Raw genomic sequence first — 26,338 nt, 5'->3', positions numbered from 1 at the left:
ATCAGGGAGTCCAGCAAATTTTTAGCTATTTCATTTATATTGAATTAAAGAAAAAAAAAAATAGAGAGAAGCCTGGCTAAAACTCAGGGCTCTTTTTCTACATAATGTTGAAGAACAGGATGTTGGAGAAGGCAGCTAGCAGTCTGAGACACCAAGCAACAGTTGCTATGTTGAAAATACAGTGCTCAATGCAGAGGATGCAAAGACATTAGATCAACAGGGGAAATAAACATGTAAGCACATAGATGTCACATATGGCAGCAATTTGTTAATGACACAAACGTTTCAGAAGAGGACGTGAGCATGCCCAGCTGGGATGATCAGAGAAGGCCACCTAGAGGGAGGATATTTTATAGGGACCTAGAGGATGAAGACAATTTGAATAGTAAGAGGGGAGACAGAGGGCAAAGCTGGTACAAAGATGGCAGGAGAAAAGGCACATTTTTGATAATGAGGCCCATGCAAGACATTGTCATATACCATGTTAAGCACAGGAACAAAAATTTCCCAGGCCAGGAGAAATGGATGTCTGCAGTTTGGGCACATACCCTGATGACATCAGTTTCTCTCTTCACAAACTGTCCATCATCCCCATGAAGTGGGGAGTGAGGAAGAATTTCATTCAACAACACACACTTTGAGTGTCTCAGGCACTTTTTTTGTATTTATGATAAAACACCCAAATATATATCCAAGTGGGATTACCAGCCTGGGTTGGATCCAAGAGACTTTGGTTAACAGAACTATTTCTCATCATAAATCCCCAAACAAGTTGAGTTTTTCACTTCCTCTCCTAATCTGCTATGGAGCACAGCTGAGGGGGCTTGAAGTCATCTACTTTTTGGCAGTGGCTACGATTCCAAGATGATGGAACGATTCTTTTCCATATACATCATTATTATTTCTAGTATAAATATTTATGAAGCACTCACTGTGCAATAGAAAAGAACTCCTGCTTGGTGGTCTTCCCAGCTGAACAAAACAAACATGAGTAAAGGCCAAGGGAAGAGGTGGGAAGAGAACCTCAGCTGGTGGGAAACAATAGGAATCGATTCCTCACCCACCAGCTTTTATTCACATCGGATGTTATTTGGACGTGGCCGCCATATTTCAGATGTGTAAATGAAGCGTGTTTTTTATTGGTTTAACATACACTTAGACAGGGCTTGACATGTGCCGTGAACTGTTCTAAGTTTTTTACAAATATTATTTCATTTGATCTTTGTGAAATAGGCACTATTTATTATCCCATTCACCGATGAGGAAACTGAGGCATAGAGGACTTTGCCCAAGGTCCCTGAGCCATAAGGTTCTAAAGCAAAACTGTCCAATAGAACTTTCTGTGATACCAGAAGTATTGAATATTGGCACTGCCCAGCTGGATAATCCCTGGCTCCATGTGGCTACTGAACACTTGAAATGTGGCTAGGGTGATTAAGAAACTGAATTTTTAATTTTATTTCATTTTAACCTTGTTGACATTTAAATAGCCACATGTGGCTAGTGGCCACTATGATCGGCACAGCAGCTGAAGTCCAGACTTTGTACTGTTTGTGCTAAAATTCTCTTTTCTTTTTTTAAAGTGTGAAAGCCAAGAACATAGAGATTCTTTTGTGAAGCAGAGTTCCTGCCTGGTGCGTTTGCTGTTTAATTATGATGAACAATGTGAGATGTACGTTTATGGAAGAAAATGAGCAAATCACTTCGGGGGTGCCATTCCCCGTTTATTCGCTGGCTCTCACGGAGGATTAAAATAAAGTGATCTCTGATGAAAGTTTTGTCACAATTGGTAGCAGATGAGAAGGTCAGAGGGGAGAAACCAGGGACTGGGGCCACATTGGGTCTCCTGCATTGCAGGCGATTCTTTACCGTCTGAACCACCAGGGAAGAACCTAACAAAGCATGACTATATCTTTCCTCTAATACCAATAGGTTCCCTACCATGTCATTGCTATGTAAGCACAAGCCCTAACTCTCATATTGTACTCTATACTTTTTTTTTAACTTTTTGTTTTATATTGGAGTAAGAGTTGACTCATTGGAAAAAGCCCTGATGCTGGGAGGCATTGGGCGCAGGAGGAGAAGGGGACGACAGAGGATGAAATGGCTGGATGGCATCATTACTCGATGGACGTGGGTTTGGGTGAACTCTGGGAGTTGGTGACGAACAGGGAGGCCTGGCGTGCTGCGATTCATGGGGTCGCAAAGAGTCAGACACGACTGAGCGACTGAACTGAACTGAGCTGATAGTTGATAAACAATGCTGTGATAGTTTCGAGTGCACAGCAAAGAAACCCAGTCAAACATATACATGTATCCATCCTCCCCCAAACTCCCCTCCCATCCAGGCTGCCACATAACATTGAGCAGAGTTCCCTGTGCTATACTGTAGGTCCTCGTTGGTTATCTATTTTAAATATAGCATGTCTACACTTTTCAAGGTCCAATTTATCTTTGTATTGATTTCCCATAAAACCCCAGTATAATTCCTTGGTCACATTCTATCGATTGTCTTAACTTTTGTCTGTTTCCCTGTGGGAGACTGGAGCATGTACTTTATTGTAGCACTAGCTGCACTGCATTGAGAAGTTTACTGTTAATCCATCTCCCTGACAAGACTAAAACCCTTTAAGAACAGCACCTATCTCATAACAGATGCTCAGTAACCAAGGAACAAATGTTTGTTTGAATGAATGGTCATTGTGAAAAATTTGAAGTATATCTCTCTGTCTTTTGTATAAAAGAAAATGGAAGCCCCTCCAATGGAACTGTTCTATGCTAGCAGATTCGGCATTGGCTTACGTCAAACTTCACCATTTTATGATAGCATTATTGTGGGGAGAGTCAAAGCACAGTTGTCGCAGACAGTGAGCACATGGCTTGCTTAACTTCGCCCAAGGAACACAAGTTATCCAAAGACAGTTGGATTTTAGTGAACTGCACAGAACCCTGTATGGAAAGGAGGTGTGGAAAAAATGGCAATTAGGCAAGATACTGCATTTTCGTTACAAGTCTGTAAAGCTCAAACTTCAGAGAATACTTTTGAGAATTTTAAGAAGTGTATGTGAAAGATGTTATGACATTAGGTGAAGTGGAGGGAGGGGCAGAAAGAGGCTGAGATAGACCAAAATCACTTTAATAGCCTTTGATTTAGTTTAATTGATTGAGCGCAAAAAAGAAAAAAAGGACAAAAAGAACGAGGAGATGGCAAAGTTGACAAATGTAAAGTGCTGTAACAGAAATGACTGTACTTGCCTTGAGTAGGAGTGGAAAAGTTTGTTATACTAGGAAACAGTCATTTAAATGGAAAGATGGTTTTTCATGTCTTTTATGGCTTGTTGTAAATGATTAATTAAATACTCTGAGTGTTTCATTAAAAGTATGCATTCCTTCCAAATTAAAGTGTGTAGAGACTCGTTATAAATAAATTCATTGGGTGAATGAAAGGAGCATTTACTTCTAAATGAATATTACTGGCAAATTTCATTCTTGACATCGATTACACAGACTGAATTTATTTTAATATGCAATATGAACAAATTACGAAGCTAATTGGTTTTCTACCTTAGCATTTTTGTGTAGCTTAATGCATTTATAAGTGACCCAACAATTTTAAGAGTTCACTACATAGAAAGCATTTTGCAATTTCTATGAAAATAAAATAATGGGTAAGACATGCCTTGTACTTCACTCATTTTTTACCCTCACACTCCATGGAACAATTTTAAGTGCCCACTGTGTGCAAAGCATTTTACTGTATACTGCAAATAATGGAAAGAAAACGAAAAAACTTATTTCTGCACTCTGGAAGCTCAAAGTGACATGGGAAAGACATATGCATAAAACAACGTTAATATAAGACAGACTCAGGTAAGTAAGTGCTAGAATAATAACAGCACAAAGTGCTTGGGGGTAGAAGGAAGGGAGGGATTAAGTCTGGTGGGGAAGGGATCAAGAAAGACTTCTTGGAGGAGGAAGGATTTGAGCTTGGCCTTGAGAGATGGCTGGGAATTCAACGGCAGGCTGGGGGCTGGGGAGTCAGAGGAGGAGAGAGAGGGTTTGTGTGGTCCGGGTTGCTGGGTTGCTCTATAGGGAGGCTTTGGTTTCTCTGGACAATTTTGAACTGTCACGTAGAAGAGACATGTCACACAGAAAATATACAGAGCAACTAAAAACCGGTCTGCAAACACAGCTATGTGACTTCAGAGAAGGAAACCACGTCAGGCTAGGATATGGGCTACACAAGTGACAGGTATAATTAGACATTGAGCAGATCAGCATTTTTGATTAATAAGCCCATTCTTCCATACATTGACCCTGGGCCTTAAAAGGAACCTCTGGAAGTTAGTTAGGTCACCTTTGACTGGGATGTTTTTCTATGTTGTTCCCTTAGCCTTGGCCCTATAACAAGAGCTCTTCCAAGGCTGAGAACTCTGGGTTCAGAAGACCAGTACCATAAAATAGAGGGGTGGCATCAACCACAAAAGTTTTGTTACACACACCTCTGTTTGTAGCTGTGTTAGTAACTCTATATAGGCATTGAGGCAAGGATGTGTGGTCCCTTGGGGCTGTCGTTTCAGTATATCCCTATCATGAGAACACCTCCTGCTTGAGATGAAAGCTGATCATAGAACTGATTCATGATGGTTTCCTATGATCTGGCCTTAAGAAAGGTCATCCCTATCAAGCTACCAGTTAGAACTCTAAAGTTATAGAATGTTAGAGCTGGAATAATCTAGCCCAACCCATCAGTCTCCACTTGACAGTAGAAGAAAGAGAGTATGAGGGAGAAACGATTCTAAAGTCACACAAGGAGGATTTAACCTGAGTGAGAACTAGAATGTAAGACTCTGGGCTTCCTATCTCTCACGTCAGTTTCTTTCCTTTGCACTGTACTGGCTTCTTTATTTGCAACACTTAATGAGTGTGTGTGTGTGTGTGTGTGTGTGTGTGTGTGGGAATATTCCCAAGATCTCAGCCTAAAGCCTTCAGTGGGATCACAAAGAATAATGGAATAATAGCTAAGCAAAAGAGGTAAAATGCATTGGCTCCAAACCCTCCCCCTTGGAAAAACATTAGAATCCTGGGAATTTCTTGAGACTCAAGAAAGCTCAAACCCCAGGACTTGCAGTGTAAACACTGTGGCTAATTTGTTGAAGTGAGATGCCATTGATGATTCTCTCTGCCTTGAGAGATGACAGAGCTCCTGATGGAACAAAGCAGATTGCCGTAGCAGATTGCTGGGTGCAGGCAGACTGCAAAAAGTGATCAGGAAAAGGCAAGACTTTTTACTGAGACAGATAATCTTTCTTAAAGAAGAGTTGAGGAGGGGCAGGGAGACAGCTAAAAAGGAATTCCTCCCATAAAGTTTGCCTTTCTGAGGATAACATTTTGACTGCTCTGCCTCTGCTCCAAACATTGGACAACAACCTGGAGTGAGGCTCTGCCAAGTTAGTACATCAGTTCAACAAAACAGTTATAAGAAAACTGAATGTGCATTTCTATTTATTTTCTTATCAAAGAAAAATGTCCACGAGCCTTTCTGTAGAACAACCTTTCTTACTGACTGGAGTTGTATTCTTTCAATGTGATTCGATTTGAGGTTGTCCTCTTCCCTGATAGCTCAGTTGGTAAAGAATCTGCCTGCAATATAGGAGACCCTGGTTCAATTCCTGGGTCAGGATGATCCCCTGGAGAAGGGATGGGCTATCGACTCCAGTATTCTTGGGCTTCCCTTTTGGCTCAGCTGGTAAAGAATGCGCCTGCCATGTGGGAGACCTGGGTTTGATCCCTGGGTTGGGAAGATCCCCTGGAGAAGGGAAAGAGTACCCAGTCCAGTATTCTGGCTGGGAGAATTCCATGGACTATGTCCATGGGGTTGCAGACTTCACTTTCACTTTCTTCTTTCCATTTGCTTTTAAAGCTCTATTTACAATAGTATTGGGTTGGCCCCAAAGTTCATTTGTGTTTTTCTGTAAGACAAATCAAAAAACTCAAATGACTTTTTGGCCAACCCAATAAAATAAATCAATTGCACAGAATTTTTTTTTTAATTCTTAATTGCTTCCATCAATCAATAGAGTACTTTACTTCTATTACCACATAATAACATTTCTTCTGCTTCTCCATAAGGATGGGGAATCTGACGTTAGAGAGAACGTTACCTTAGCAACCATCTGCTTGGCTGCCCTCATTTTCTAGATGCAGAACCCTTCAGGAATTACTAGACTTCTTGTGTCTCACCCAGGGGAAGGGCATAATCTGCTAGGACTCAACTTTCTGCTTTTTTCTTGCCAAATCATTCTCCCTTCCTTAGAATCACACCTTCAATCACATTTCCCTTGGGAAATAGGCCTCAATTTTGCTTTATTGGTGTTTTAAGAAACTCCAGGAAATGCGTTCTAATTCCAGTTTTAATGGAAGGTGGATTTTTTTTTTTCCATTTTAAATTCCATCAAGGAGAGCCACTGTTATAAAGTTCATTATATTTACTTGTGACTCTCTTAGTGAGATTTCTAAGTGCTAATTCTGGGGAATAAACAACCCTCAACTCTCACTGGTTTATAAGAGCAACAAATATTAGCTTTTTGCTCATGGGTCTGTGGATTGGCAGGTGGCTCAGTGTCAGACTTTGGGTTGGATGCAGGTTTTCTCTCCTGGTCTCTCATTCTGGGACCAGTGGCTGACTGGGCCTTGCTCATTTCCTGGCAGACGGCAAAAGCCCAGGACAAGCCCTATCATGAAAGCACCATGAAAGCCTCCTCCCAAAACAAATCTGGTCACTTTCCATCAGCCAAAGCAAGTAACATGGCAAAGCCCAAGTCAGAGATGAATGTCCTATCTGCTCTACAAGGAGGCACTGCAAAGTTATATGGCAAGTGATACGGAATCAGAATGCTTTTCTAGGGTCAGTCAGTCAGCTCAGTTGCTCAGCCGTGTCCGACTCTTTGCGACCTCACGAACCGCAGCACGGCCAGGCCTCCCTGTCCATCACCAACTCTGAGAGCCCACCCAAACCCAAGTCCGTCGAGTCGGTGATGCTATCCAGCCATCTCATCCTCTGTCGTCCCCTTCTCCTCCTGCCCCCAGTCCTTCCCAGCATTAGGGTCTTTTCCAATGAGGCAACTCTTCACATGAGGTGGCCAAAGTATTGGAGTTTCAGCTTCAGCATCAGTCCTTCCAATGAACACCCAGGACTGATCTCCTTTAGGATGGACTGGTTGGATCTCCTTGCAGTCCAAGGGACTCTCGAGAGTCTTCTCCAACACCACAGTTCAAAAGCATCAATTCTTCTGTGCTCAGCTTTCTTCACGGTCCAACTCTCACATCCATACATGACTACTGGAAAAACCATAGCTTTGACTAGACGGACCTCTGTTGGCAAAGTAATGTCTCTGCTTTTCTAGGATAAGAGTGGAAAATTGAGACCAGCATCCCAATCTACCACTTAAAATAGGAAGTAAATATTACTTTTGTCTAGAGTCAGAAACTACACCACCGAGTTCTCCAAGATACCTAGAATAAGACAAATCCTTATTTGAAATTTAATTTTCTAAATGCCTTTCCTTTTCCTGTATTATTGGGCACAGAGTAGATTATCTGGATAGTCATTAAATATTTGAAAGATTAAAAAATACTGTGCTCACTGAGGAATTGCGTCTTTTGTAACATTAGTTCATTCATTCATTCAACCATTCCAGGATCATTGACTGAGTGCTATCATGTGCCAGTCACTACTTGTAAGTGTGTAGGAAACAGCAATATACAGGGGGAAAAAATGACTGCTTTGTGGAGCTTATTTTCTAGCAAAGAGTGACAATTCAAAATACAATAAAAATAAGTAAAGCATATAGTTAGATTTTCTTTTTTTGGCTGTGCCATACAGCATGCGGGATCTTAGTTCCCTGACTAGGGATTGAACTCGTGCTCCCTGCGTTGAGAACTCAGAGTCTTAACTACTGGACTGCCAGGGAAATCCCCAGTTACTATTTTATATGTGAGTTACATAAAGAGTTGGAGACTTCCCTGGGTGTCCAGTGGTTAAGACTTCCCCTTCTAATGTAGGGGATGCAGGTTCAATGGTTGATGAAGGAGATAAGATTCTACATGGCTCACAGCCAAAAAACCAAAACATAAGCAAAATAGAAGCAATATTGTAGCCAATTCAATAAAGACTTTAAAAATGTTCTGTATTAAAAAATCTTTAAAAAAATAAAATGATAAAAGTAAAGCATAGGCTAAAAGTATCAGAGGAGGACTAAGGGTAGGCATGCAGACAATCTGTAATTTTTCTATATTCTCTTATCAAAGAGGTGACCTTTTATCAGAGACGTGAAGATCAGAGATTTTTTGCTCTGTTCTCCATGTATCCATCGAGTTCCACAGTGAGTCCTCAGAGATCATTTTGAGTGTGAGTGCGGGGTTGCGAAAGGGTGTCTGAGGGAACCTGAGAGTGTGGGGTTTGGGGCTAGCCCCCACCCCCAACCAGCAACAACCAGAGCACTTCCAATTTTAGATTTAGATTGAGCTACACGATTTCTTTTGAGGAATATCCTGCCATTTTAAAAAATGCTTTAAAAATACTATCTTTGACTGTAAACTCATCAAGATCAAAGATGCAGATTAAGATACTGATTCAGTTCAGTTCAGTCACTCAGTCGTGTACGACTCTTTGAGACCCCATGGACTGGAGCATGCCAAACCTCCCTGTCCATCACCAACTCCAGGAGTTTACTCAAACTCACATCCATTGAGTTGGTGATGCCATCCAACCATCTCATCCTCTGTCGTCCCCTTTTCCTCTCGCCTTCAGTCTTTCCAAATTCTCCAAGCGAGGGTTCAACAGTATGCGAACCATGAACTTGCAGATGTTCAAGCTGGATTTAGAAAAGGCAGAGGAGCCAGAGATCAAATTGCCAACATGCGCTGGATCATCGGAAAAGCAAGAGAGTTCCAGAAAAACATCTACTTCTGCTTTATTGACTATGCCAAAGCCTTTGAACGTGTGGATCACAACAAACTGTGGAAAATTCTGAAAGAGATGGAAATACCAGACCACTTGACCTGCCTCCTGAGAAATCCGTATGCAGGTCAGGAAGCAACAGTTAGAACTGGACATGGAACAACAGACTGGTTCCAAATCAGGAAAGGAGTACGTCAAGGCTGTATATTGTCACCCTGCTTATTTAACTTATATGCATAGTACATCATGAGAAACACTGGGCTGGATAAAGCACAAGCTGGAATCAAGACTGCCAGGAGAAATTTCAATAACCTCAGATATGCAGATGACCCCACCCTTATGGCAGAAAGCAAAGAAGAACTAAAGAACCTCTTCATGAAAGTGAAAGAGGAGAGTGAAAAAGTTGGCTTAAAACTCAACATTCAGAAAACGAAGATCATGGCATCTGGTCCCATCACTTCATGGCAAATAGATGGCGAAACCATGGAAACAGTGACAGACTGTTGTACAGTTGGAAAAAACTGTTTTTTGGGCTCCAAAATCATTGCAGATGGTGAATGCAGCCATGAAATTAAAAGACTCTTGCTCCTTGAAAGAAAAGTTACGACCAACCTAGACAGCATATGAAAAAGCAGAGACAGTACTTTGCCAACAAAGGTCTATCTAGTCAAAGCTATGGTTTTTCCAGTAGTCATGTGTGAATGTGAGATTTGGACTATAAAGAAAGCTGAGCACCAAAGAATTGATGCTTTTGAACTGTGGTGTTGGAGAAGACTCTTGAGAGTCCCTTGGACTGCAAGGAGATCCAACCAGTCCATCCTAAAGGAAATCAGTCCTGAATATTCATTGGAAGGACTGATGTTGAAGCTGAAGCTCCAGTATTTGGCCACCTGATGTGAAGAACTGACTCATTTGAAAAGACCCTGATGCTGGGAAGGATTGAAGATATTGATTAAGATTATTAATTAAATGAATAGCTTTTCCGGTTGCGGCGCCGCGCGGTGAGGATCTCTTTTCTACGTTTGCAGCCATGCCGTCCAAGGGCCCTCTGCAGTCAGTGCAAGTCTTCGACGCAAGAAGACGGCCACCGCCGTGGCGCACTGCAAACGAGGTAACGGCCTCGTCAAGGTGAACGGACGACCCCTGGGGATGATCGAACCGCGCACGCTGCAATACAAGTTACTGGAACCTGTTCTGCTCCTGGGCAAGGAGCGATTTGCTGGTGTGGACATCCGCGTCCGAGTGAAGGGTGGTGGTCACGTAGCCCAGATTTACGCCATCCGCCAGTCCATCTCCAATGCCTTGGTGGCCTATTACCAGAAATATGTGGATGAGGCTTCCAAGAAGGAGATCAAGGACATCCTCATCCAGTACGACTGGACCCTGCTGGTAGCTGATCCCCGTCGCTGCGAATCCAAAAAGTTTGGAGGTCCTGGTGCCCGTGCCCGCTACCAGAAATCCTCCTGATAAGCCCATCATGAAGATCAGGGTTTCCCTGTATAGCACCTTTATAATAAATGTCGTGGGATTTAAGGTTTCAGGAAAAAAAAAAAAAGATTATTAATTAAATGAATAATGATGGCTCAATGTTGCAGTAGTCAACACTCCAAGGTTTGGTCCATGACCTTCTTCTCTTCTCTTGTGATGTTCCCCTTAGATATTTCACCTAATCTCACAGCCTTCAGTACCACTCCTATCCTAACAACTCCCAGCTTTATATAACCCCGGACTCTTCCACTGGACCCCAGACAGTCCCATTGGCTGTCTGATGGGCAAACTTACATTGAACACAGCTGAAACAGCTCTTGAGTTCACTTCTCCATCACACTGCTACCTCCTCTGTTGTCATCTCAGCAAATGGCATCTTTTTCTAACACCTGCCCTTCCTCTTCCAAAATATTCTCTCCCATCTCTCCGTATCTACTCTTGCCCAAGCCTTATTATTTCTTGCATTGATTACTGTGATGGCCTCCCAGCTGGATTCTCTGCTCTATGATTGATTATCCATAATGTAGTTATCTTTTAAAAATCAGAAATTTTTTAAAATCATGTTTAAAAATTGTAAAAAAATCTTAAAAAAATCATGTCATGTCTCTCTAATGTTTACATTGCAATGAGAATAAAATAAAACCTTCTCACCAGCATCTACAAAACCCAAGATGATCTGGCCCCAGCATACATCCCTGACTTCTTATACTTCCCTCTCTCACACATATCACCAAAATACACCAGGTTTGTCCCTGTACTGACTGTACACCTGCCCTTATAACTGTGCTCCCTGCATCCATATTTTTAAGTGTCTAGTTTCCACAAATGACTCCCCACTCTGCTGTGATGACTGCTCTTGGGGGAAAGGCTTCCCTGGGAGATCAGTAGTGAAAAATCCACCTGCAATGCAGGAGACGCAAGAGACACAGGTTTCGACCCCTGGGTCAGAAAGATCCGCTGGAGGAGGGCACGGCAACCCACACCAGTATTCTTGCAGGAAAATCCTACGGACAGAGGAGCCTGATGGGCTACAATCCATGGGGTCACAGAGCGTCAGACACAACTGAGCGACTAAGCACTCAAGCGCTCAGTCCCAGACCACCCAGTCTTCTCTTTCATCACCCTTTGTAGTATTCATCACTCTGTTCAGTTATATTGTTAATTTATCCGTTTACCTGATGTCTGCTTTCTCATTGCAACAGAGATTTTGCTGTTGTATCACAAGTACCTGGAAAAGTGTCTGACATATAGTAGATGCTTTGCATTGACCAAGTAAACGATGGCTGGGGTCAGTGCCTTTCCGGAGACGAGGTGCTTTTAGGGAGAAATTGGAAGAGGCATCATGGTACTGAGCGTTGTGGAGGTGATGGTGTGGGGAGGGAAATCTGTGGCTTCACATCGAAGTGAAAACGGAAAAGAAATGGGGGTCAGAAAAATAAGTGTTTTCCAACTGTGCAATGATCATGGTCTGGCCCCAGATTTTGTTCTTCTTGACATCTTAGGTCCACTTCAGTTATCTGTATCTGCTAGGTTCAACTGCAGGCTACTGAAACCCACACTGGAACACTTAAGAAAAAAAGAAGGAAAAAAAAAAAGAAGGAAAAGAATTGAAAGGTTAGAGAACGAGCCCAGAAGTGAAAATAAAAGAAGTGTTAGTCACTCAGTCGTGTCTGACTTTTTTCGACCCCATGGACTGTGGCCCCCAGGGTCCTCTCTCCATGGAATTCTTCAGACAAGGATACTGGAGTGGGTAGCCATTCCCTTCTCCATGGGGTCTTCCACCCAGGGATCGAACCTGGGTCTCCTGCATTGCAGGCAGAATTTTTTGCCATCTGAGCCACCAGGGAAGTCCTGAAAATAAAATAACTAGATCTTATACACAAAACAGAGATAGACCTACAGACATAGAAAACAAACAGGGTTACCAAAGGGGAAACGGGGGAAGGGACAAATTAGGAGTCTTGGATTAATAGATACACACTATTATATATAAAATAGATTAAAAAAAAAAAACAAGGACCTACTATATATCTTCTAATAACCTAAATCGGAAAAGAATCAGAAAAAGTATATAAGTACGTAAGTATATAACTGAATCACTTTGCTGTACGCCTGAAACATTGTAAATCAACTATACTTCAATTTTTTAAAAAAGAACTAGGTGTTACTGGAACAGCTTCGAGGATCTGGGGCCAGGAATACAAGGACACTTTCTTCAGGCCTCTGAGGCTGAGATAAAAGAATGGCTACAATTTTCATTTTCTGACAGTTTATTCAAATTTTAATTTCTGGGATAAGAATGTTTGATACAGTCTTATTCCTGGATCCTGGCATGGAGTGAGCCCCCACCATCCTACACCCAGTGGACTGTTATCAGAATCACAGGTAATGGATGCTGGACAAGCTAATGCAACAGCTGTCCACTCCATTCCATGAAAATATCATAGGGTGAGGTGTTTCATTTTAGAGGGTTATAATCTACTTTGCAAGGAAATAAAGCTACAGGTCACTTATCTCAATGAAGGAAATCTATTATTGCTGGGAAAATAAGGCATCCTTCCTGTCAACTCTGAGAAGCTAAAGGAGACTTAGTCCTATACCTGTGTTTTCTCTCCTGAGGCCCATTCATGTCCCTCATCTTCTGCAAACTGTCAGCTGGAACAGGGCATAGCTGATCCCTGACCATAGGATTTCCCCTATTCTCGCCCTCTCCAGATTTCACAGCAAATTGGGCAACAAATTTAAGTGTTAAATAAAATAACTCTAACCACAAGCCTTAGGTAATTCACAACAATTCCTCCAGTGTATATAAGTATTTGTGTTTGTGTGTGTGTGTGTGGGTGGGTGTGCGCGCATACACGTGTTAGATGAAAGTAACAGGTGAGGGGAAAAGGGTAGAAAAGAGGAAGGAAAAGAAAACTCAGGAATAAAGGTTCAACAATGGGAAACAAAGAGCATATCCCTGTGGCAAAAACATACTCTTTCGCCACAAGCTAATTGATTTTAGGGTAATTTGCCTCCTTGGCACTAAAAATTTTTGAAGACTGATTACCTAAATGAAGATTCATGTTTATGCCAATAGAGATATAATTTATGTGCCTGTTGTGGTCTCTTCTACAAACCTTTATGGTGCCTGTTTTTGCACTCATCACACATTGAATGATTCCAATGTGTTACCTGACCTCATGGAGCTAATGGTGAGGGTAATGGTGCCCAAGGGGCAGGTGGAAATTACAGAGACCCGGGAGAGTGTTCTCTGTCAGTGGGGTAGTTGAGGTTGCCATGAACTCCTGTCAAAGAAAAAGTACACAGCGGCTTTTAGAGGAAACTGGGTTTCGAGAAGAGAGAAATCAGGACTTCCCAGTGGAGATACAAGAAGGCACTCAGAAAATGAAGGAATCTGAACCGAAAGGAAGAAGATCCTCATGAGAGCTACTGAGAACAGGTAAGCAGAATGGAGAGCAACTCAACTCAGAGCCGAGTGGGCGACAGGGCTGTAGAATAAAGGAGTTCTTTCTACAAGAATCTGGAGCTAGGTGGGAAGGATCAGGATGAGGGCCAGGTTTTGTGGAGCCTGAAGCAACATTCAATTTCCAGGAGTCTCCTTAGAAGAACATAAAATTGTAAACAGCAACTTAGGTTTGAAAGTGCATACTTATTTAGAAAGAGAAATCATAATGCATTATGTCAGTCCCTCTATTTTGTCCGACTCTTTGCAACCCTTGGGACTGTAGCCCGCCAGGCTCCTCTGCCCATGGATTCTGCAGGCAAGAATACTGGAGTGGGTTGCCATGCCTTTTTCCATAATGCATTACACATTTTAAAAAGCAAATACCTCAGACTTTGTGAAACCCAGAAAAATATGAGAATTGTACTCTTGGATACACATCTATATGGGTTTTCTTAATTATTACTTTTTAGCTATATTTTCTTTTAGGTTATTCATTTCTTCCTATGAAAATGACTTTGTAGCATAATTCTTTACAGAGTGAATAGAAAAATTATTCAGTCATTAGTCTGTCAAATGATTAATTGTTTAAATTTTGGTATTTTTGATTAGACATTGACCTAGTCAATCTCTGGCTTACTATTTTGAACAACTGAAGGTGGAAAGAAGTTTTCACAGGCTAACTTCTGGCTCTGTATATTTCCAGCCTTATTTCTCCTCTTCAATTCACAGGACATGGTGCAGGGCATAGCACTGTGATAGGGCTTCTGGTCATGCCCGTTTGTGTTAGCATGGCAGTATTTCCAGGAATATTGCTGGAAGCTATTCCAACACTGAGAACGCCAGAAATTGCTTAACTCCATGCAAAAGTGCCTGTAAGCCACAAAACATACCCCACCACATCCAAGTTAAACTCCACTGTCCCTCAGCTGAATGCCCAAAATGCCCATGGCCACTTGAATGCCACAGAACCCAAGGAGAGGCATGATGGAGCAGGTGAAATAGAAACAGAATGGGCTCACAGACTGTCACCAACTGTTGTTCCTTCACAAATTTTATCGTCCATATGACTGTGTGACTACATTGCACAGGGCCCTCTCAGGGCCCTGAAAATAGAACTGCAAATGAAGGACTTTGAAATTTGCCAGACACTGGTGTGGGTATTCAAGAAACCTCTGAAGAAAGCCTCCATATGCAAAACAAACAAAGAACAAGAAAACTTAGAAAAAAAGGAACTATAATCCAAAGTGTTAAGACCTACGAAACAAGTCTGCTACCTAGAGAGGAAGAGAAATAAGTGATGTTTTAGAAAGGTTCACAGGGTTTTAGTCCGTGTGAAGATTAGATGGCGGGTCGGCACTTGTAAGCTAACTCAACGGTACATAACCGTAGCATGTTTCCAGGGAGCCCTGTGTTGGTTATCTACACTGCATAACAAATTATCCAAAACGTAGAGACTTCAGAGAAAAGGAGCATGAGTAACCACACACAGTTTCTGAGGTTTGGGTCTGGGGAGTGTTTAGCTGAGAGCTTCTGGCTCGGCGGCTCCCATGAAGTTGTAGTCACGACGTTGGCCGGGATGGGTCACACACAGGTTTCATTGAGGCTGGAGGATCATGCCTGGCAATTTAGTGCTGGTTGTTGAGACGAGGCATCAGTTCTGACCACATGCATCTCTCCACAGGGCTTCTTGAATGTCCTCAGACATGGCAGCCGGCTTCCTCCAGAATGAGAGAGCCAAGAACAAGCGGGAAAGCCTCAATATCTTTCATGAACTAGTCTTGGTGTCACTCTCTGACATTTCTAAAAATCTTATTGGCAGTGCACATACATCCATCTCAATCTCCCAACTCATCCCGAGTCTACACATCTGTTCTCTACATCTGCATCTCTATTCCTGCCCTGCAAATAGGTTCATCTGTACCATTTTTCCCTAGATTCCACATACATGTGTTAATATAGATATTTGTTCTCTTTCTGACTTACTTCACTATGTATGACAGACTCTAGGCCCATCCATGTCTCTGCAAATGACCCAATTTCGATCCTCTTCGTGGCTGAATAATATTCCATTGTACACATGTATCACATCTTCTTTATCCATTCATCTGTAACAGACAGCTAGTGACAACCTGCTATATAGCACAGGGAACTCAGCTTGATGCTCTCTGGTAACCTAGATGGATGGAATTGGGGGGTGGGAGGGAGGTCTAAGAGGGAGGGGACATATGTATACATATAGCTGATTCACTTCATTGTACTGCAGAAAGTAACCTAACACTAAAAAGCAACTATACCCCAATTTTTAAAAAATGAAATGAAATGGAAAAAAAACAAAAAACCTTACTGGTTACATTGGTCAGTTCTATTCACTGTGGGAAGGGATTGCTCAGGGTGTGAATACTAGGAAATGGGGCTTGAGAGAACCCTCTTGGAGCCTGGCTTCCCCTGACTCTTAATGCTCTAATGTAGGTTAATTTTGTGCAGCTGCAGACCAGGATTGGTAAATACTGTCCTGGCAAGAGCTAGAAAAGGCCCAGGATCCCAGGAATTTGTGAGCGTGTGTATGCATGTGTGTGTATGGGTAGGGAGTGGTGGAAGGAGTCTTCAGAAGTAGCCACTGGCAGCATTCAGACTCATAAACTGCGAAGAAATAGGATGACTTGGTTTCAGAGATGAGCCCCTTAGACAGAGAAAAAGAAAATGAATCCCCTAATGCCACAAGCACAAACTGGAATCAAGATTGCAGGGAGAAATATCAATAACCTCAGATATGCAGATGACACCACCCTTATGGCAGAAAGCAGAGAAGGACTAAAGAGCCTCTTGATGAAAGTGAAAGAGGAGAGTGAAAAAGTTGACTTAAAACTGAAAATTCAGAAAATGAAGATCATGGCATCTGGTCCCATCACTTCATGGCAAATAGATGGGGAAACAATGGAAATAGTGACAGACTTTATGTTGGGGGGCTCCAAAATCACTGCAGACAGTGACTGCAGCCATGAAATTAAAAGACGCTTGCTCCTTGGAAGGAAAGTTATGACCAACCTAAATGGCAAATTAAAAAGCAGAGACATTACTTTGCCAACAAAGGTCCATCTAGTCAAAGCTGTGGTTTTTCCAATAGTCATGTATGGATGTGAGAGTTGGACTATAAAGAAAACGGAGCACCGAAGAATTGATGCTTTTGAACTGTGGTGTTGGAGAAGACTCTTGAGAAACCCTTGGACTGCAAGGAGATCCAACCAGTCCATCCTAAAGGAAATCAGTCCTGAATATTCACTGATGGTAAAACTGAAACTCCAATACTTCGGCCACCTGATGTGAAGAACTGACTCACTGGAAAAGACCCTAATGCTAGGAAATATTGAAGGTGGGAGGAGAAGGGGACAACAGAAGATGAGACGGTTGGATGGCATCACCTACTCAATGGACATGAGTTTGAGTAACCTCCGGGAGTTGGTAACGGACAGGGAGGCCTGATGTGTTGTAGTCCTTGGGGTCACAAAGAGTCAGACATGACTAAGCGACTGAACTGAACTGAACTGAAAGCCACAAGGCCAGTCAGATTCAGAGATGGGATTAAAACCCAGGTCTCCTGACTAATTCTAATCATAGTGAATATAATTTAAATACTGGAGTATTTTTCTATCAGGTATTCATCTAAGTTTTATATGTACTGGGGCATCCCTGGTGGCTCAGATGATAAAGAATCTGCCTGCAGTGCAGAAGACCCGGGTTTGATCCCTGGGTTGAGAAGATCCCCTAGAGAAGGGAATGGCTACCCATTCCAGTGTTCTTGCCTGGAAAATTCCATGGACAGAGGAGGTCGCAAAGAGTTGGACATGACTGAGTGACTCAGCATGAGCAGGAGCATCTCATATTTGTGATACCAAGGAAACTGAAGCACCAAGAGATCTAGCAAGTTGTTCAAGGTCACACAGCTAGTAAAATAGAGCTGGCATCTCAGCCAAAGCCTTCCTAGTGCCCAAACACTTTTCTCCACCCTCATACCCCATTCTTCTAGGCCTTCTATTCATTTAAGCTTATCCAATTACCTCCTTCCTTTAATCCATCACCCCATCCCCCCCACCATAAGTTATCCCCAAGGAGGAATCTTTTGTTCAGGGCTACCCCAAGGGGACCTGCTTTATAAATTACTGGAATAAATGGCACATCTTGAAAGCTCAAGAGGTGGAACCCAGAATCCAAAATTGGATTCTAAACATTCTGGACCTACAAGGCCCATGTGTTTATACTCCCTGGAAGTTTAGACTTACATTTTTGAAGCAAAACTTCAGAGTGTGATCCTCACCCAGCCAAGGTCTTCCCAGGCTGAATACTCGGATATATAACAATCAACACTGATAAAGCACTGACTATGTGCTGGCCATTGTTCTAAGAGTTCTAACGATGCTGACTCACTTTCATCTTTGTAAGCATTTCATGAAACAAGTGTACTATTATTATCTCCTTTCTAACGTAGTTGATCTGCCCAGCTAAGTGAGTTGTCATTCTGGGATTGGAACACAGAAAGTCTGGCTCCAGAGTGCATCCTCCTGGGCAATGTGCTACATCTTCATCCTTCTTATTTTTCAGATTGTCCTTGGGATGGTGGTGTTGTCAGTGGAGTCTAAGATTTGGTCTTTGTGTCTGTCAACATGCACCAATAAGAATTCTTTTTTAAAAAAATATTTCTTTATTTGGCTGTTCCAGGTCTTAGCTGAAGCACTCAGGATCTTTACTTGCAGCTCTATAGGTGTGGCATATAAACTCTGTTGTGGAATTCGAGATCTAGCTCCCTGCCCAAGGATCTAACCCAGGTGCCCTGTGTCAGGAGCGCAGTCTTAGCCACTGGACTACTGGGAAGTCCCATCACGGATAAGAATTCTTGAGCATCGGCTACGGTGAGGCAGTGTGCTGAGCTCTCAGTATAAATTGATTTAAGAAAATAGCCATGGTTCCTGTCTTCCCTGAGTTGCACGCTAGTGAGAGCAACAGACCTTAAAAAAAGCCATAAACATATGTAAGTCAATACCCAAGGATTCAGCTATAAGTTGTGCTCAGTGTTAGAAAAGAGGCAAACAAAGAACTAAAAACTAAGAACACAAAATACCAGGTTCTTACAGAGGGGATGCTGTTATTAAAAGAGCCTAGTCACAGAAATGAACTCCCCAGAAAAGTCTCGGGAATTAGAGGCACATGATATGCGGCATAAAGGGGTGAAAGTGTTGGTGAGAAATCAGAAGAATGGTTTGAAACTCAGAATAAAGCACACACAGACTCCCAGATTCTCTCTTCTGTTCCACTTATCCAGGGCAACTGTCCTTCCCTCATCCTGGAGGATGCCAAAGGATGTTTATTCTATAGAAAATCTGAGTGGCTTCATACCCAGGATGCCAGGCCCAGAGGAAGTAGGGTGAAGATGCGTGGAAACAAGGTTTTAAGCACAAATCTACATATTAGAACGTGATTTCTACCCTTCCCAGCCTCCTAACTCTCTGGGTTTGGGTTATAACCTCATAATATCATTTGACTATTTTAAATTTATATATTTCTTTTCTTCATAAAAATTGTAGACACACACACATATACATTTTTTTTTTAAACAGGAGAGGAAAGGCATTCCTAGGACTTCCCTGGTGCTTAGTGGTAAAGAATCTACTTGCCAATGCAGTAGACATGGGTTTAACCCCTGGGTTGGGAGGATCCCCTGGAGAAGAAAATGACAACCCACTCCAGTATTCTTGTCTGGGAAATCCCATGGACAGAGGAGCCTGGCAGGCTACAGTCCACGGGGTCGCAAGAGTTGGACACGACTTAGCGACGAAATGGCAAGGACAGGCATTCCTGAGAGAGGGAACTGTGTGTGTGAAGGCCTTGGTTGGTGCATTAAGGACCAAGAGGAGGTGGTCTGGGGGATGGGGTTAGGAAAAGAGCAGGGCCAGATGCTGTGGGACCTTGCACACCAACAAAAGGAGTTTGGGTTTTCTTTGAAATGCAGCCATGAAAGGGTTTTAAGCCATGGGTAACATGATCTTATTGAGGTTAAAGAGTGACTCTGGTTGTATAAAGAATAGATTGTCACATATTAAACTAGGCCTTCTCATGAAAAATTATGTATCCTAGGACTTTAGAGCGGAAAGGACCCTCAAGATCATTTAGTCCAACCCTTCCTTTTAAAAGATAAGCAAACTAAGACACAGAAAATTTATGATTTGCCCAAGGTCATGTAGCTAATAACTGTGTGAGGCTTTTACACCAGGAGTTGGAGGGTGATAGATTACACTTTTAAGAAATCATTCTACTCTATGTTTCCTTTGGCCAGAAGTGATGTCTCCTTTTTCTGAACTTTCATCTCACCTTATTTTTCTCTCCTATGGTACTTACTCATTTATCACCTTGATCATAGTTCTTTGTGTTCACGTCTTCTCTTATCTCCTTTATGAGGCTGTAAAATGCAGGACCAGGAGCTATGGTCTGCACCCAATATGTCTCCACAGGGTTTTGCTGTGGTAGGTGTTCAATCAACATTTGCTGAATGGATGGATGGATGAATGAATGGATGGATGGATGGATGAGTGAATGAATTCTCCATATGATATAAATAAAACAGAGTATCTACTGACTGGATATGGACATGTAGATTTTACTCACTCTGATTTACCATTCTAGGTCACCTCCTGGCCATGTTTTCATTCATTTTCTTTAATAAGAACATATTGGAAAGTGATCATTTTTTATCAGATGAAATGAGGTGGCCTAGAAAAATGTCATATTTCTAAGTCAGGCAATACTTTCTCCCAAGATTATCAGCAGGGAGAGCCTCTCCACAGTCACCCTGTTGGCTAGGCTTATGCATTCTTTCTCAACACAAGGTCCTTGGGGAGGTTATTTCTTACTGAATCTTTTTTTTTTTTCTCCAAAAGATAGCTGAGACTGCCCATAAGAAAGTAATCAAGTGTCCAGGGTGAAACAGCGATATCACAAAAAGGAAATATGTTTTGCTTAAGGTAATAAAAAAAAAAAAAATGCTGGGCTGCACCTATGCCCTCTCCAACAGAGAAATATACAAACACATCAATGAAAACTAACACTGCCAATAGTGGAGAAAACCCTGAAGAGAGATCTGGGAGCCCTGGATAATGTCCTTGCCTTCAATTCTGACTTGTTGAGTGGCTCTGGTAATTCATGGGATCTCTCTGTGTCTCTCCTTCTTGGTATCCTCATCCATAAAAGAGAGATGAAAATATTTGCAACAATTGGTCATAGGCCCAGTTTCTGCCACAAGTAAATGACCCATTAAATCTGTCAATAAAATCAGTCAGACTGGTCTTTTTTTGAGGGGGTAACTGTTACATTTTTGGATTCACTGATTTGGCATCCTGCATATATAGGCTCAGGCACATGTTGAGAATCTTTGCTGGAGATGAAGTTATACATTGTATGTTGGCTTCCGGAATGAAGAAATGAGCCCCAGGGCATGGGACTTTTGATGATCTAAGATCTCCACTAAGGCAATAGGCATTCTGAAGACAAACATGACTCATGGTGCATGGGATCTCAATCAACTGTTCACAAACTTCGGTTTGAGGGTTGGGAAGGTCTGGAAAAGATTCTCGGGTAAAGCTTAATTCAGAAGAGTACAGACTGTTTCCTTTGCGAAATGACACATGTCCGTGTTGTGAAACAGTGGAAACTGGAAAAGAGTGCCTGTGACAAGTCTCACGGAGTCACCCTGTTGCCCGGCCACAGACATCTCCTGCTCTCTCCTCTGGTGTTTAGCCTTACAATGAAGCCACTGTGCTTAGACCATCTCAGCTGCTTCACATCACTTATCTATTGCTATGAAATAAGACATCCGAACAGTTTGTGGTTTAGGGTCACAGCACTTTATTAATTGCTCATGATTCTGTCATTTGAGTGGGGCTCAGCAGGGTGACTCTTCTGCTGGTCTGACCTGGGGTCATGTATGCAGGTGCTATCATCTGGAGTCTCAAACTGAGCTGGAACATCCAGAATGACATCATTTATATGCACGAACCTCAGCTGGGATAGCTGGAACAGCTGGGAGCTGGCTGGGCATTTCTCTTACTCTCTCTCTCCCCAAGTTTTTCCAAGCAGAATAGATTAATTTCACGGTATGGTGACCCATGGTCCCCCAAAGCACAAAAGCAGAAGCTTCCAGGCCTTCTTAAGGCTCATGCCTAGAATAGTCACAGTGCCAACTCTGTGGTGTTCCACTGGTTAAAGCATATCACATTCCAGCCCAGACTTAAGAAGAGAAGAAACAGATTCTTCATCTTCACATAAGGAGTGTCAAAGAAACTCTGGCTGTCTTTAACCCACCACAAACCACAATTATGTAGTCAGGTCTTGTGGGATAAAGAAGTATCTTTTACCTGCTCCTTCGGCTCCCCCAGCTACAGACACCTCCTGTTTCCTATTTGAATGTCCCACTGTTACATGAAGCCTCCACCCCAGCACTCTGTCTGCTGCTTCCTCTTCTCTGCTGCCACCGGCCAACTTCTCTCCATGCTCTTCTTTCTACCTTACAGTTTCTTGTTTTTCATGAGCTCTGCTGCTCCATGATATTACCATCTGTGGCTTCTGCTGCTACAAATGCTAGTAATGTGAAGAACAGAGCTACCCTGAGACTGCTGTCCTTAGGAGTCCTGCTTGCAAGGATGACCATTAGCTGGCATCTGGGAACTTGGATTAGTCAGGTTTCTGCAGAGAAACACAACCAAAAAAAATATGTGTGTATAATAGAGAGAAAGAGATTTATTATAAGGACAGGGGCTCATGGAGACTGGCAAGTCTACAGTCTGCAATGTGTGACAGCAGGCTGGTGATCCAGGAGAGATGATCTGAAATCCAGAGGCAGTCTGCTTGAAGATTCCCTTCTGCTGGGGAGACCAATTTTCTGTCTTATGTAGGCCTTCAACTGATTGGATGAGGCCCACCCATATTATGGACGAAAACCTGATCACTCAGAATGCACACATTAAAATGTTAACCTAATTCTCCAATTTGACATCAAGTCAATCATCACAGGAGGGTTCCAGAACTGATGAGAGTGACCCTCTGTATCTAAACTGTGAGCAACGCAGTTCATGCTGAATATCTGCTTTCATTATTCCCATGAAGAATAAGGAAAGGTACTCACAGTCTGATGTTTTATTATGTGCTCTGCAGAGAATGTGATCAGCCGCCAGTAAAAGCCCTGGGCACTGAGTCTCTAACGAACAACCCTGAGAGACAGCAAGTCTCATGGGTTGTCAAAACTCATTGCCAGGGAAGACCTACAGAGACATTTCTCCAGAGAAGACATACAGATGGCCAAGAAACACATGAAGAGATGCTCAACGTTGCTAGTAATCAGAGAAATGCAAATCAGAACTATAGTGAAGTATCAACTCATACCAATCAGAATGGCCATCATCAAAAAAATCTATAAACAATAAATGCTGGAGAGGGTGTGGAGAAAAGGGAATCCTCCTATACTATTGTTGGGAATATAAACTAATACAAGCCACTATGAAGAACAGTATGGAAGTTCTTTTAAAAAACTAAAAATAGAGCTACAATATGACTCAGTGATACCACTCATAGGCATATATTAGGAGAAAACCAGAATTCAAAAGGATGCATGCACACTGACGTCCATTGCAGGACTATTTACCATAGCCAGGACAGGGAAGCAACCTAAATGTCCATCAACAGAGGAACAGATAAAGAAGATGTGGTACATATATACAACAGAATATTACTCAGCCAAAAAAAGGAAGGAAATAGTGCCACTTGCAGAGTCATGGATGGACCTGGAGATTGTCATACAGAGTGAAGCAAGTCAGAAAGAGAAAAACAAGTATCATATAATGTCACTTATATGTGGAAATCTAGAAAATTGGTACAGGTGAACTTATTTGCAAAGCAGAAATAGAGTCACAGATGTAGAGAGCAAACTTATGGCTACCGAGGGGGCATGAATGGGGAGATTGGAATTGACATATATACACCACCACGTATAAAATAGATAGCTACTGAGAACTGACTATATAGCAAAACAAAAACAAAACTCATTGCCAGAGGCATGCAGCACATCCCATGTGACCCCCCTCGGTGCGGACTCTCCGAAGTTTGTGCCTGATTTTTCCTCCAGAGTTTGTCCTATATACGTTTTCCCTTTGCTGATTCGGCTTTGTACTGTTTTGCTATATAAATCTTAGTTATGGCTATGACTTTGAAGATGAGTCCCCTGAGTTTTCCTAGAGTCACTGAGCCTGAGAGAGGTCTTGAGAGCTGCAGCACAAGTAAGAAATGGAAAATTATGTCATTTGCACAGGTCTATCTCTCACTGTTAATACAATGGAAACCCAGGTGGGAAGAATTTTATATAGGTCTTATGTGAGCGAGCACTATGCTCCATATTCTGATGTCTTCAAACGAGATATTAGGAACATAAAAAAGTGACCATGACTTCCGGAGGAGGTGGGGAGGGGGTTGTGGATATTCGAGTAAGTAGGAAAAAGAGCAAGGGAGATAGGGAAACCCAGTGTTGCAGAGTTCAGACTCCAGAGACACGGCCAAATTAGACATGGACAAAATTTAGACAGTCTAAATTTTGGCTTTACTGGTGACTAGCAAGTTGTTACTCAACATAAGCTTTAATTTCCACAACTGGAAGGTGCATAAGACAATAATGGCTAATATTTACTAAGTGCTTACCACATCTTATGCAATTCATGGGTTAACTCACTGAACCGTCACAAAAATCCTGAGGAAGTATTATTTTAATCTTTCTTCTACAAATTCAGAAACTTAAGCCCAGAAAGAGATCTTGCCATTCCCACCATACATGTTACTGAGCCACTTAAATGAGTTAATGTATGTAATGTCCTTGGGTAGGGTCTGGAGCATCAGGAGCATTCATGAGATATGAACTGTTATCTTTTAAATCATGATTAAAAAGGAGAGGGACGGAAGACATTGGGAGCAAGGGCACAGGAATGCCCCACAGCAGAACCCGTATTCTGAGCAATGGGCTGGGACCCTGATTGAATAGGCTTAAACCTCTACACAGAAAGGAAGAATGCTGGATTAAAGAGTAGAGGAAAAGTGACCTGGGAACAGAGTTTAGAGAGTCTTAACCATCAATTTGGCACTTACCATCTAAAGCTGTGGATCTCAAATTGACAAATGACAGGGTCCCTAGAAACCATCAACACAGCTAAACAACAACCACAACTAGACACCATGGTATTTTTAGGCAATATGAACTAACTGGGCTTCCCAGGTGGTGCTAGTGGTAAAGAACCTGCCTGCCAATGCAGGAGATGTAAGAGATGCGGATTTGATCCCTGGATCGGGAAGATCCCCTGAAGGAGGTCATGACAACCCACTCCAGTATTCTTGCCTGGAGAATTCCATGGAGAGAGGAGCCTGGTGGGCTACAGCCCACAGGGTCACAAAGAGTTGGAAACGACTTAGCACATGGGCTAAGGATATGGGCTCAGCACATGCCTGAAATAACTATGTATTAGCCATTGATCAGGACAAAAGCTTTAAAAAAAGAGGGGTCTCCTCTGGTGGTCCAGTGGTTAAGAGTCTGCATGGGGGATGGGTTTGATTCCTGGTTGGGGAACTAATATCTCAAATTCCGTGTGGTGTGGCCAAGAAAAAAAAAAAGGTTTAAGAAAAAAACTTCAGAGAGAGATATTTAAAATATTAAATTTTAGATACTTATTTAAGAAATAAAAGTTTCCTTTTCTATAAATGAGTCAAACACCATTATTATTTGAATTTTAGTAGCTTCAGAACTACTGCATTAGACGATGGAAAAAGTAAGTGGTTGAAGAAATATATCTGGTTTGGGGCATAGAATTCAGACTGAAACTGAGGAAAGCATCACTACGAACAAAACTAGTGGAGGTGATGGAATTCCAGTTGAGCTATTTCAAATCCTAAAAGATGATGCCCTGAAAGTGCTGCACTCAATATGCCAGCAAATTTGGAAAACTCGGCAGTGGCCACAGAACTGGAAAAGGTCAGTTTTCATTCCAATCCCAAGGAAAGGCAATGCCAAAGAATGCTCAAACTACCACACAATTGCACTCATCTCACACACTAGTAAAGTGATGCTTAAAATTCTCCAAGCCAGGCTTCAGCAATAGGTGAACCGTGAAATTCCAGATGTTCAAGCTGGTTTTAGAAAGGGCAGAGGAACCAAAGATCAAATTGCCAACATCCGCTGGATCATCAAAAAAGCAAGAGAGTTCCAGAAAAACATCTGTTTCTGCTTTATTGACTATGCCAAAGCCTTTGATTGCATGGATCATGATAAACTGTGGAAAAGTCTTCAAGAGATGGGAGTACCAGACCACCTGACCTGCCTTTTAGAAACCTGTATGCAGGTCAGGAAGCAACAGTTAGAACTG

At 42.2% G+C, this 26,338-nt stretch overlaps 1 pseudogene across 1 annotated transcript; it reads left to right on the top strand.

The window, feature by feature from the left end:
- Window positions 1-9,974: 9,974 nt before the first annotated feature.
- Window positions 9,975-10,533, top strand: LOC122684061 (annotated as a pseudogene). The gene has a single exon (XR_006337933.1). The product of XR_006337933.1 is annotated as a 40S ribosomal protein S16-like (transcript).
- The last annotated feature ends 15,805 nt before the right edge of the window (window positions 10,534-26,338 follow it).

This window comes from Cervus elaphus, chromosome 3 (assembly GCF_910594005.1).
Source record: "Cervus elaphus chromosome 3, mCerEla1.1, whole genome shotgun sequence".
Lineage (NCBI taxonomy): Eukaryota > Metazoa > Chordata > Mammalia > Artiodactyla > Cervidae > Cervus > Cervus elaphus.
This window is presented reverse-complemented; position numbering and strand designations above follow the sequence as displayed.